We start from the raw sequence: 12678 nt of genomic DNA, 5'->3' as shown, positions 1-12678 counted from the left end.
TGTATATGACCATTCCAAATCCTAGTTGTGTACAACACAGGTGGTCACACAACATGGTTGTATATTTATCATTAGTCATGATGTGAGCAGTGCAGAGCTAATGGGTCACCTAACACTTCTATTCAGCCGACTTAGCTTAATGTCTTAGAAATATTAGAGGTACATATTTGGTATGATATTACTCATGCCATCGATAGGTTCAGTTAAGGAGACCAAGACAACATCAAGCTAAGTAGGCAGAAATTTCTGAGTAGAGCATTGTAAGCTGACTGCGCAGTGCATGATAACTGAACTGATCAGTTGTAATATGTCAGACAAGTGAAAATTGGCAAATTCACAAATTCATCTTGATTAGAGTACTAGAAACAGGGCCTCATGGTAGTTGTAGTCATTTCAATCTCTACTTCCTAACACTTGACAAACAGTTAACTCCATGAGAAATGAACATCAGTTGTTACATGAGAGATAAGTGAGAATGGGCAAAATCACTATTGCATCTTGTTTGAGTATCAGAAATGGGGCTTCATGGTAGTTGTAGTCATTTCAATCTCTACATGCCAACACTTGCAAAATGGTTAGTATAACTTACCTGTTGTCAAAATGCAGTTGGGCTAGACCATACACTTACATATCGACACATATCATGGGTTGTGGGATGGTTATTTAATAGTAATACATTTACAGACAGCATTCCAACATGTGGCATGTAATGAAGATTGATACATGTGATCTTCTATGCAACAATACACATTGACACTGACAATCAAACATCTCTGATACTTTTAATATTGCATGTTAGGAAAGTAGATAGGCAACACAATGGCAAGAGATGAGAGCATACAAGACATTGACGTGTTGTGACAGCTAGTGAGGTGTAACTTACCAGACTCCACTCCCCCAGGTACTACTGTCAAGCCCTCAGAATACAGGATGGGCAAGACCTTCTCCTTCCAGGGATGGAGATGTAATGAGGCACAGGGAGGACCACCGCCAGTCCTCTGGGCTTCCAGGTGTTGCTTGGAGACCAGGGTACACACCTTCCCCCTCAGGTCGTGCCAGCTCTTCCTTATTTCATCCTTTGTGTGCAGTGTGGGACCAACAGCATTCACTCTGTTGACTATCCTGTCCCACATGTTCTTTTTTCTACTGAGACGAGTATGTTGGACGTGGGGTCCAAACAATTGTGATTCTACACTTATGATTTTATCCACCACGACTTTCAACTGAAAAACTTGGATTGTCTTGATGTAACATAACTCTAAATTACAGTAGGTGACAATGACTAACAAAAAACACCCAGGGATATTTTAAAGAAATGCATAAAAAGTGTGTAGCAAGTGTTAAATGGGATAGGGAAAATGGGGAAGCCTTATGTGACCAAAATTGCTGCTCTGTCTTGTTGTGCTGCAGTGGCGAAGCAAAGCGGTACAAAAGGGGGTGGTGATGGATGGAGCATCCGAACCAATCAAACACACACACCCAGTCAGCAGATCTGGGTTTAATCCATCACTGTTCTTTAGCCCACTCTGCCACCCCAGTTCAGACATGGCCATGTGCAAATCAGTCTGACCCTGTGCCTCATGGGAACAGTCTAGCCCGAACTGCCAAGCCATGCCTTCCCTGGACCGGAAACAAGCTTCCTAGGACCGGTTTCTGGCATTTCAGCCGTCTTCAGCCAGGCTTGCTTGAATCCAGTGGCAAAGTGAGCAAGGGACTCACGTCTGAGCATACCCTGCCAACTTATGATGAACAAAGCGGTACAAAAGGGGGTGGTGATGGATGGAGCATCCAAACCAAACAAACACTCACACCCAGTCAACAGATCTGGGTTTAATCCATCACCGTTCTTTAGCCCACTCTGCCACCCCAGTTCAGACATGGCCATATGCAAATCAGTCTGACCCTGTGCCTCATGGGAAAAGTCCATCCCGAACTGCCAAGCCATGCCTTCCCTGCACCGGAAACAACCTTCCTAGGACCGGTTTCTGGCATTTCAGCCGTCTTCAGCCAGGCTTGCTTGAATCCAGTGGCAAAGTGAGCAAGGGACTCACGTCTGAGCATACCCTGCCAACTTATGGCGAACAAAGCAGTACAAAAGGGGGTGGTGATGGACGGAGAATCTGAACCAATCAAACACTCACACACAGTCAAAAGATCTGGGTTTAATCCATCACCGTTCTTTAGCCCACTCTGCCACCCCAGTTCAGACATGGCCATATACAAATCAGTCTGGCCCTGTGCCTCATGGGAACAGTCCAGCCCGAACTGCCAAGCCATGCCTTCTCTGGACCGGAAACAAGCTTCCTAGGACCGGTTTCTGGCATTTTAGCCGTCTTCAGCCAGGCTTGCTTGAATCCAGTGGTAAAGTGAGCAAGGGACTCACCTCTAAGCATACCCTGCCAACTTCTGGCTAACAAAGCGGTCCAAAAGGAGGTGGTGATGGACGGAGCATCCGAACCAATCAAACACTCACACCCAGTCAACCGATCTGGGTTTAATCCATCACCGTTCTTTAGCCCACTCTGCCACCCCAGTTCAGACGTGGCCATATGCAAATCAGTCTGACCCTGTGCCTCATGGGAACAGTCCAGCCCGAACTGCCAAGGCATGCCTTCCCTGGACCCAAAACAAGCTTCTTAGGACCGGTTTCTAGCATTTCAGCCGTCTTCAGCCAGACTTGCTTGAATCCAGTGGTAAAGTGAGCAAGGGCTCACGTCTGAGCATACCCTTCCAACTTTTGGCAAACAAAGAGGTACAAAAGGAGGTGGTGATGGACGGAGCATCCGAACCAATCAAACACTCACACCCAGTCAACAGATCTGGGTTTAATCCATCACCGTTCTTTAGCCCACTATGCCACCCCAGTTCAGACATGGCCATGTGCAAATCAGTCTGGCCCTGTGCCTCATGGGAACAGTCCAGCACGAACTGCCAAGCCATGCCTTCCCTGGACCGGAAACAAGCTTCCTAGGACCGGTTTCTGGCATTTCAGCCGTCTTCAGCCAGGCTTCCTTGAATCCAGTGGCAAAGTGAGCAAGGGACTCACGTCTGAGCATGCCCTGCCAACTTATTGCAAACAAAGCGGTACAAATGGGGGTGGTGATGGACGGAGCATCTGAACCAATCAAACACTCACACCCAGTCAAAAGTTCTGGGTTTAATCCATCACCGTTCTTTAGCCCACTCTGCCACCCCAGTTCAGACATGGCCATATGCAAATCAGTCTGACCCTGTGCCTCATGGGAACAGTCCAGCCCGAACTGCCAAGCCATGCCTTCCCTGGACCGGAAACAAGCTTCCTAGGACCGGTTTCTGGCATTTCAGCCGTCTTCAGCCAGGCTTGCTTGAATCCAGTGGCAAAGTGAGCAAGGGACCCACGTCTGAGCATACCCTGCCAACTTATGGCGAACAAAACAGTACAAAAGGGGGTGGTGAGTGTGAGTGTTTGATTGGTTCGGATGCTCCGTCCATCACCACCCCCTTTTGTACCTCTTTGTTCGCCATAAGTGGGCAGGGTATGCTCAGACGTGAGTCCCTTGCTCACTTTGCCACTGGATTCAAGCAAGCCGGGCTGAAGACGGCTGGAATGGCAGAAACCAGTCCTCGGAAGCTTGTTTCCTGTCCAGGGAAGACATGGCTTGGCAGTTCGGGCTGGACTGTTCCCATGAGGCACAGGGTCAGACTGATTTGCATATAGCCATGTCTGAACTGGGGTGGCAGAGTGGGCTAAAGAACGGTGATGGATTAAACCCAGATCTTTTGACTGTGTGTGAGTGTTTTATTGGTTCAGATGCTCCGTCCATCACCACCCCCTTTTGTACCGCAGTGGCGAGGCAAAGCATCATGGTCTGGGAAGGGGTGTGTTTCATAGTGTGATTTGGAGGTGTGTCCACTTGGCCAATGGATATCAGCTGTGTTGTTTTTGTGTCCATCCAATGGACACTGTTCTGGTGCTTTAATGAGAGCATACTACAATGGCCTACCGCTAATGACAAACCGCTTCTAGTTGACCGACAGTACAACTGTGTTATTGTAATCTGATCAGCAGAAAGCCACTGATCTGATGGCATCAGAGTACCAATCGCCAACATTGCAGTCTTTTGCAGCAAAGTTAGGAACCAGTCCGTCGACAGAGGTCGGTGGTTCAGGCCGCATTCATCGTAATACGGTGGGCGGAAGACTGCCAGTTCAGTGGTCTTCTTGGGACCGCTAATGCGGCGGTGTGGCGGTGAGACCGTCAAACTTGTAATCGGGGCCTTAAGTCTTTTGCGGCATGCAAACTAACAGCAGGATTGTTATTATACATTTTAAATCTCTACACAGAATTTATTAGTCTCCGCTCAGCTTAGTGAAAAGAGGCCTCAGGGTTCACTTGAGCTTGGTGTGGAGCAGGAGAAGCTTTTTACACTTTCCATAGCTCTGCCCCAGTCTAAAAATATTGGGAAAATATAATATCCACTTTGCCAAAATAAAACGTTGATAAAATAAAAGGAAATTATTAGGGCCAAACATAGTGGAATCTCAAAAAAAAATTCAGTTGAACCTGAGTAGAGTTCACAATCAATCAAAGCACCTTCACCAAGGAACCCAAAGACTGGGAGGGGTGGTCCAGCCTAGCATTTTCAGGGCTCTGACAGGCACAGATGGGCCAGTCATTGCACAGGCCAAGCCAGGGTACGTCCCACACAGCAGGCTCTAGGTGGGTGCTTTATACTGCACAACTGGTGATGTTCTCCAACAATCAGACTTCTGGTATCTGGAGTTCTGCAACATAAAGACTGTCCCACACAGTGGGCTTCAGGTTAGCCCGTTATAGCACTTGGCAAGGGATGTGTGTAGAGAGAGTTGTGCCTCCTCTGCCAATACAGATGTCTGGTCTCCGAAGTCCCTAACAACAGCAATAGTAAGAACGTCCCATGAAGCTGATGCTTGTGAAGAGAGTCCAGTCTTCTCTGCCTCTCAAACGTTTCATCTCTGGGGTCCCCAACCACAGTAATAGTAAAGGTGACTCATGCAGCAGGCTGCAGGTTGGAGCCTTACAGTGCAGAACAGGTGATGCTGACAGAGGGAGTCCTGCCTTCTCTGCCCCTCAGACATCTGGTTTACAAAGTCAATAGTAAGACCATCCCCTCCAGGTGATGCTTGTATCTGAGGTTTAGGCTCTGTGTTCTGGTCCCTGGGGCCCCAATACCAGCAATAATAGGAGCAACTTGTGGAGCAGGCTGCAGGCTGGTGCATTATGCTTGTAGAGGGAACTTGCCTCTTCCATACCTCAGACTTCCGTTCTCTGGAGACCTCAACTATAGTATGAGCAACTCACATGGAGGCTGCATACTGACACTTTATACAGCATAACTAGTGATACTTGTATAGGCGGTCCTCCTCTGCCCCTCAAACTTCTGAAGTCCACTGCACTGAGGTGTTATTAGAAAAAAGGATTGATATGAATAATAATATATAATGAGTCCATGGGCCTGATTCGCAAAGGTAAACCTACACACTTGTGTAAGTTTACTTTTGTTTTTGGGTTTCACAAAACTGCATTTTAATAGTAAGTTCATGAGTGTATAGACTCAGCTGTCGTGCGGAGCCCACTACATATAAAATGATAAGCAAGTCATTTCTTTTTATGTGTGGAGTTCTCTGCCCATCTATGGAGTCTCCTCACTCATAAAATTACTATTAAAATGCGGTTTTGTGAATTCCAAAAAGCATAAACTTTCACAAAAGTTGAGGTTTACCATTGTGAAGCAGGCCCCATGTCCTGAATTCTTCTACGTGGGATGGTCACAAATGACTGGAATTTTTAAGTTTCACTGATGGCACTGTGCATGCGCAATTGGTGAAATCTTTTGCAAACAAAAAAAGCTTAATAATGGGCATAGAGCCTGCATATTACTTACCATTGGTTGGATTTGAGATCACTCTTGTTTCCTTGCTTCCTTTTGGTCATGCCTCCTTTGTGTCTAATTCCTACTGGGTCTTCAAGTATGTGTCCCTGCTGTAGAGCATGGACCAAGTACAGTTTCCTGTTTGCGGTCATAGTCCTGCCATTGCCCATGGGCTCCTGCAGGTACTTAACAATTTTTTTTACATCCACTATAGAGGAGTGCATATGTATTCCGCCCCTCACTCCTATCACCATCCATGCTCATGCTCCCATCCGTGACCACTCTCCTCTCCCACGCCTCCCTTGCATTGCTCCGCCCATACACTCCCCTGCCCTCCACTGTGTTGCTGCTCCCTCCCCATACCTTCCTCATGCTGCTTGACCCCCCATAATCCACCATCCTCTGCTGTGTTGCTGCTCCCACCCTCCTTCTTCACACCTCTCTTGTGTTGCTTACCCCCACACCCTCCTACCCATGTGCATTGTGCTGCTCGCCTCACCCACAGGCCCGGACTGGCAATGCCGGGCACCGGGCAATCCCCCGGTCGGCTGGAGGGGGTGGGGGCCGGTTTTCAAAAAGGGGGGGCCGGTTTTGTGGCTGGGGGCCGATTTTCAGTCCGCCCGTCACAGCCTGTGACGGTCGGACTGAAAATCGGCCCCCAGCAGAGTCACGTCAGTCACTCACTTAGAAGAAGCCACAAGACTCTCTCTCTCAGCCAGACTTCCAAGTTAGTTACAGACAGTTCCGATGCAGGCCTGCCTGCCCCAGCCCCCGAATAGTAGCGCCGCCGGCGCCGCCAGCAAGCCTGATTGACCGGTGCATGTGTGCACTGTACTCAATATGCAACCTAACCTAAATTAAACAAACAGAGCGAGGAGGAGGAGGTGCCTGTGCGCAGCGCGCAGAATTCCATTTCCGGCCCCTGCATAATTTTATTCCTACAGTGGCTACTGGCAGTGGATAGGTAGCGCCGCCGCCTACCCCCCCCCCCCCAACCCCCCCAACCCCCCTGTGTCTGCCATAGTGCCAGTGCCACCCCGTCCCGTGACCCCACCAACAGCAGGCTTCAAGACGGCGAACGCGGTATAAAACCAGCAAGGTAAATGTCCGGTTGGACGTTAAAAGACTTTGATAATGGCAGACTCACTATAGGGTGGAAAAGCAGTGTATGAATTACCTGATTGCTGCCAGTGCATAAGGTTTGGAAGAGAACGAGTACTCCACCAGCTTGCTTTTTCATGAGCTGGGAAGTGTTGGGACTGAAGCTCTTCGGTTAGGCTGGGGAGTGGGGCCACGGACTGCAGCAGCAAATGGCAGTTTAAGGATGACCCAAGTGTCTGAATATAATTTGGACAGATATGAGTCACAGGCAGCTCCTCGACCAGAGCTCCTCAGCCGGCAGCAGGGAAACTAAATATTTGAATAATTCCTACGTGAGATAGTCACATCGCAATTTCAAATTGTGATGTGACTTGTTGAAAGAAATTATTTAAATATTTTAGCACCTCTGCTGCCAGCCAACCCGCTTCCAGTGTTTACAGGCTCCCCATGCATGTCAGAGGTTTCTTGGGGTGGAAATCTGCTTCTGTGTTCCTTTCGCCAAGATGCCGCCCACGCCAGCAAAAGACCCCAACTTCCATAACTCACAACTTAGCCGCCTGACCGTGCTAGATGGGAAGCAGCTAGATGTGCGTGTCAGAGGGGGCACTGGCTGGGGCCGCAGAGGGAGCACAGTTTGTTTTTGTGGGGAATGTAAAATAATGTATCCTACTGTGCTGATCCACGTCACCATAACAACGAGTCATTGTGAATAGATTTAGCGCTGTGCTCCAGTTTTGTTTTTCTGAGCGACACATTAGCCCCAAAGCATGTCAGAGTGCTCTCTATGCGTGGCAATACATTTTCATGCAGTGATGTTGACACCAACATCAAAATGCAATTTGTTTAATTCCTGATGTGTGGTACTTGTTAGAGTTGTGTGATGATGTACTTGACTATTTATTGTCTGTCGCAAATTAAAGGTGCGCATTAACATTTACAGGAGGTGTGGTGCAGCCGCCACGGTGACTGGACGCTAGTGATCATGGTTCGATCCCCGGCTCCGGTAGGGATCTGCCCCGCACCATGTGACTCTGGGCAATAGCAGTCGCTTAATCTTCCCAACGGCCCCCAGCGCCTTGACACCTTCGAGTAATGGTTCGCGCTTTACAAATACTGGACATGGACACATAGCTGCCAAGTTTTCAGGTTGCTTATGTGTGACATTTCCGTGGTTTCAGTGTACCTATGAGAGGCATTCTACAACCGACAATTTGAGTGACCCTTTCTCGCCAATAGAATGAAATAACAAAGCCCATATAAAGTGCTAAATACAGACATTACCAACCTTTCTGCAATGAGAAGCACTAGCCTGACTATATATGGTCCATTCTAGCCCCATTAACACACGTTGGAATTAGCCTTAACAATCCAAGTCCATTCTAAAACTCCATTAACGCTCATCAGAGTGTTTGAGTTTTAAGTATGCATTGAGAGGAGCTTTACGTGAGTTTCCTTTATTTGTGTGCCAACCAGGGTATTCAAGTACTGGTCAGGCAGGTAAAAAATCACAGCCATGTTGCAACCCTGTGGTAATACTCGATAGATATGGGGCTAGAATGGTGTGAGCTGGTATTTGAACACACGGGGCGGGGATGGCTGTCTTAGATGGGAATGGGGCTTCTAGTGGGGACTGGACAGGACCACACTAATTTGTATAAAAGAATTTTAGTAAGAACAACATTGTATGTCCAACCGTATGAGTATAGATAATCCGTTTCACAACTGTTTCTATGACGAAATATATTTTATGTTTTCTCCTAGTTTTAATTCATTTATTTGTCCTGTAGAATGTGGGATAAAGCTCAAGGTTCCACTGAAACACTGCGTCTACACAATAACTTTTTTTGTGTTTTTATTGTATACACTTGTTTTCTAAGTTATTTTTGGACCACATATTTTTGATAATGTATTTGGTCCAATGCATGATGAACTATATTAACAAATGTCACTAGTATTTTATGTGTATTTTGGGAGAATTATTGGTTATTTTTTTACTTTGAAGTTCTGTTCTTCTTATGTTGATAAGCATCCACATAGCAAAAATCTGGATTTTAACAAGTCCAGGGGAAAAACTTTTGTATTGGTTTAGCTGAATCATATCCCTTGTGCCTTTATAAAATGGGGTTCTCTCTAAATTGTTGATAAAGAGTTGTATGTCGGCCATACCCATCACCCCCATTGTGCACTGAGAGGCGACATTTATCCATACCAATGCGAGGCTGTTGGCCTGCACAGAGAAAGGAGTGGATCCCAAACTTTAGGTTTTTTTAAACCATGTGCTGGGTATCATCAGTGGGAAGATTTGGAGTACATATAGGAATCGCAGGAGTATCATCATTTTAATAAGGACTACTCAGCCAAGTATGTTTAGCAGCTGGAGTGCCCTTCGCTGGAGAATTCTTTTCGTTTTTGCCCGGAGGGGAATAAGGTTGAGGCTCCATATAAGGCCTGGTCCCCAAGATGTAGCGAGGCCCAGGTATTGGAAGATAATGCACCTAATAGGAATCGAGGAATGCCATTCAAGATCTTGCTGTTCCCCTGAGTGGGGACCAGCAGGGATTTAGTTTTGTTCACTTTGAGGCGAGCGGCCTTCTCGTAGAGTTATAAGATGGAAAGGCAGTGGGGTCTGGACGCCATCTGTGTATAGCACGATTCTGTCCTCATCCCCACCCTTCCATTGGCAGTCGTGATTTTGAGCATCACAGCCTACCAGTCTGGTCAGGGATGATGGCTTGCACCAAAAGGAGTGGGGAGAGCGGGCATCCTTGTCAGGTACCACAACGAATAGGAAAAGAGGCCAACAACACACCATTTATTTGCACCCGTTCAAGGGTTGGAAATAGAGTAGTTTAGCATACCTACGAAAACATGGGCCTAAGCCCATACGTTCGAGAACCCCATCCAAAAAGCTGCAGTCTATTCAATGAAACTCCTCCTCAAAGTCAACTAGAAGAAGGGCACACGGGTCTTGACATTTCTGTAGTCCGGCCAGCGCTATATGCACCGCTGAATACAGTAGCAGATTCTAGGGCCAGGCATAAAGCTGCATTGATCCGGGTGGACAAGATCGGGCAGAATGTATTTAAGCCTTTTTGCAAAGATTTTGAGCTCAGTGTTTATTACGGAAATGGAGCAACATGCCGCGCAATGGTGGTGACTTAGGGATGACGGCAATTGTGGCCAAATCCAGGTCCACCAGTAAGGCTCCAGTCACGAACGCTTCTTAATAAAGGGCAAGTAAATGAAGGGAGAGGATATCACGGAATCTATGGTAATTCTCAATTAGGAAGCCACTGGGTCAGGTGTCTTACTGTGTTCATCCAGAGGACTGTGTGCTCTATGTCTTCAACAGCGAGGGGTGCATCTAGGTCAAATCTAGATGCTATGGAGAGTACAGGGAGTGGGATCATTGAGAGCAAGGGTTGGTGGTGTTCACAGGATGGCCTTGGGTGGTATGCAAAAAGGTTACAGTAGTAGTTGAAAAGGACTGCTACTATTTCGGTGGAGTGACTAGTGGTGTCGCCCGCAAAGTCTCAGATCGCAAGGATAAATCTGAAGGTCAGATGCCTTGTGACCAGTCTGTATAATAGTTTGCCAGTCTTGTCCCTGTTTTCATACACCTTATTTGTTGAGGATCTCTAACACTGCTGGGCCTAGTCATTAGCGATTTGGCGCAGGGAGATTCTTGCAAGTTCTAGCCAGCAGTGAAGGTTTTCTGTTTCGCCCTCTTGACACTGAGGTTTCAGCTGTAATATTTGAATTTTGTGGGTGGTAATGTGGTATAATCTGTCGCTCTCTTGGTGCCAGATGTACCCTTACACAACACCTCTCATGGTGGCTTTACCTGCCACCTATAGTTTATTAGGAGAGGTGACTGTGCCCAGGTTGTCTGCTGATTCTCCTCCTGAATGTTCAAATTGGTAGATATTTGGAATACAGGCTCTGTTCACTGTGGCCTTTCCGAATTTCGCCACCACTTTCCCCAATACCCTTGTCAAAAACATTTGATAAGGCACAATCCCACAGCTACTTCGGTCTCAATTTATACTAGCCTATTATTAGTATGATCGCACTTTCCCTGGCTTCAAGAGCAAAGGGAAACGCCCTACTTTTCTGGAGTGCCTGTCAACTATTCCCCTTGTAATTTGACCACCCAATTTGAATATGTGATGAAAATGTGCTGTAAAATTCACCATTTTGGTCTGTCGTTTTCCAAAAATTTCCCCCAAACCCCCCTATTAATAGTCGGGCTCGCTCGCTGCGCGCGCTCGCTACGCGCCGGACGGGGGCGTGCCGGATGGGGGCTGGTCTGACAAAATTTGCCAGGGCTGCTTTCAGTTCCCAGTCCGGCCCTGCTCACCCACTGCTTCCCCCTGCCCTCTCTAACTCTCCCACCCCCCACAAAAACACATTAAACAAAGCCAAATAGCTCTTGTGCATACGAGTGCTATTTGGCTTTGTTTCATGTTTTTTAGACATATTGCACACCAACGAGGGCTGCTGTGCAACATGACTTAAAGAAAAAAAACGCTATGTCATAGCACTTTTTTTTAACTTTAAGTCATGTTGTACAGCAGCCTGCCCTTCTGTGCAATGTGTCTAAAAACATTGACAAAGCCGAAAGAGCTTGCAAATGTGAACCCTATTGGCTTTGGCAATGCTCGTTGTGTTCTTGCTATGTGCTGTGCTTCAAATAGGGCTTATTCGAGAAACAGAAGTAAACCATAAAAAAGCTTTTGCACTCTGACCCTAACTGCCTTTCAATCTACCCATTCTTGTGTCCTCTAAAAAACAGACATGGGATTGCACTTCCTATGTACTTGCCTAGTCATAAAATTAGCACAAGTAAACATCATAAAACCTATGTTTCGTCTCATAGGCGTTCGAACAATAGATCAAGAAGTGCTTTTTGCTTTGAAGGAACTAATGTTGAATTATATTTTGAATAATGCGTTTATAGATCAATTATTGCTACATCTAATGAATGTTAGGGCCACAAAGCACTTACCCGGGTCGAAAACCAATGAGAACAAAAGAGTAGACATATTTTGGGCTTCTTCTCAGTTAACGCTGCTTTTAACGTTCACGGGTAGCGAGTGAGAGATTATTAGGAGGGGCAATTGTTTTGTACGCCACGATGTTAGTAAAGCGGGTTGCTCAGAAATGAAATAGGATGGTTGTAAATTGTAAAACGTGTTAGCAAAGTTATCGGGGCTAAAGTTCTGATAGTGCTTTTGTGCATTTATAATCTAGTTAGTTATCGGTTTTTATTGTACAGTTTGAAATGTGGCACAAGTTTAAACGGTTTTGTTTATTTATGTTCAGAATTAGTAATTATGACATGGACTAAATTGTGCTGACTTGCAATCCTAATTCTTAACAGCAAGGAAGTGAAAATTCTAAATATGAAGTTAGGAGGGCTTCAGTAGCTGGGTTTAATTTCTATATAAAATCGGCACCTCAGCTAAACTTACTATAACTTAATGTGATTCGATCAAGTAGTCGCTGTTAGTACAACAGGTCAGCCGTTTTAAATTGTACACTATGATTTGCAGCGAAGGGAGCTTGACCAAATGGATTCATCTTTTGTATAAACCAGGCAGCACTTTAGAAAACAAAATAGGTGCTGCTGTTTTCTCTTTTTCATGTCTTTATTACAGGCACTTTTAGGAGAACTATATTTTTA

The 12678-nt window shown here is 46.3% G+C and overlaps 1 protein-coding gene across 3 annotated transcripts in view; it reads right to left on the bottom strand.

Moving 5' to 3' along the window:
• ACVR1C (activin A receptor type 1C) overlaps positions 1-12678 on the bottom strand; it is a 675408-nt gene that overhangs the window by 207311 nt on the left and 455419 nt on the right. The gene's annotated exons all lie outside the window — the stretch shown is intronic.

This window comes from Lissotriton helveticus, chromosome 3_1 (assembly GCF_964261635.1).
Source record: "Lissotriton helveticus chromosome 3_1, aLisHel1.1, whole genome shotgun sequence".
In the NCBI taxonomy this organism is placed as follows: domain Eukaryota; kingdom Metazoa; phylum Chordata; class Amphibia; order Caudata; family Salamandridae; genus Lissotriton; species Lissotriton helveticus.
The sequence above is the reverse complement of the archived record's forward strand: the minus strand, read 5'-3'. Positions and strand labels throughout refer to the sequence as shown.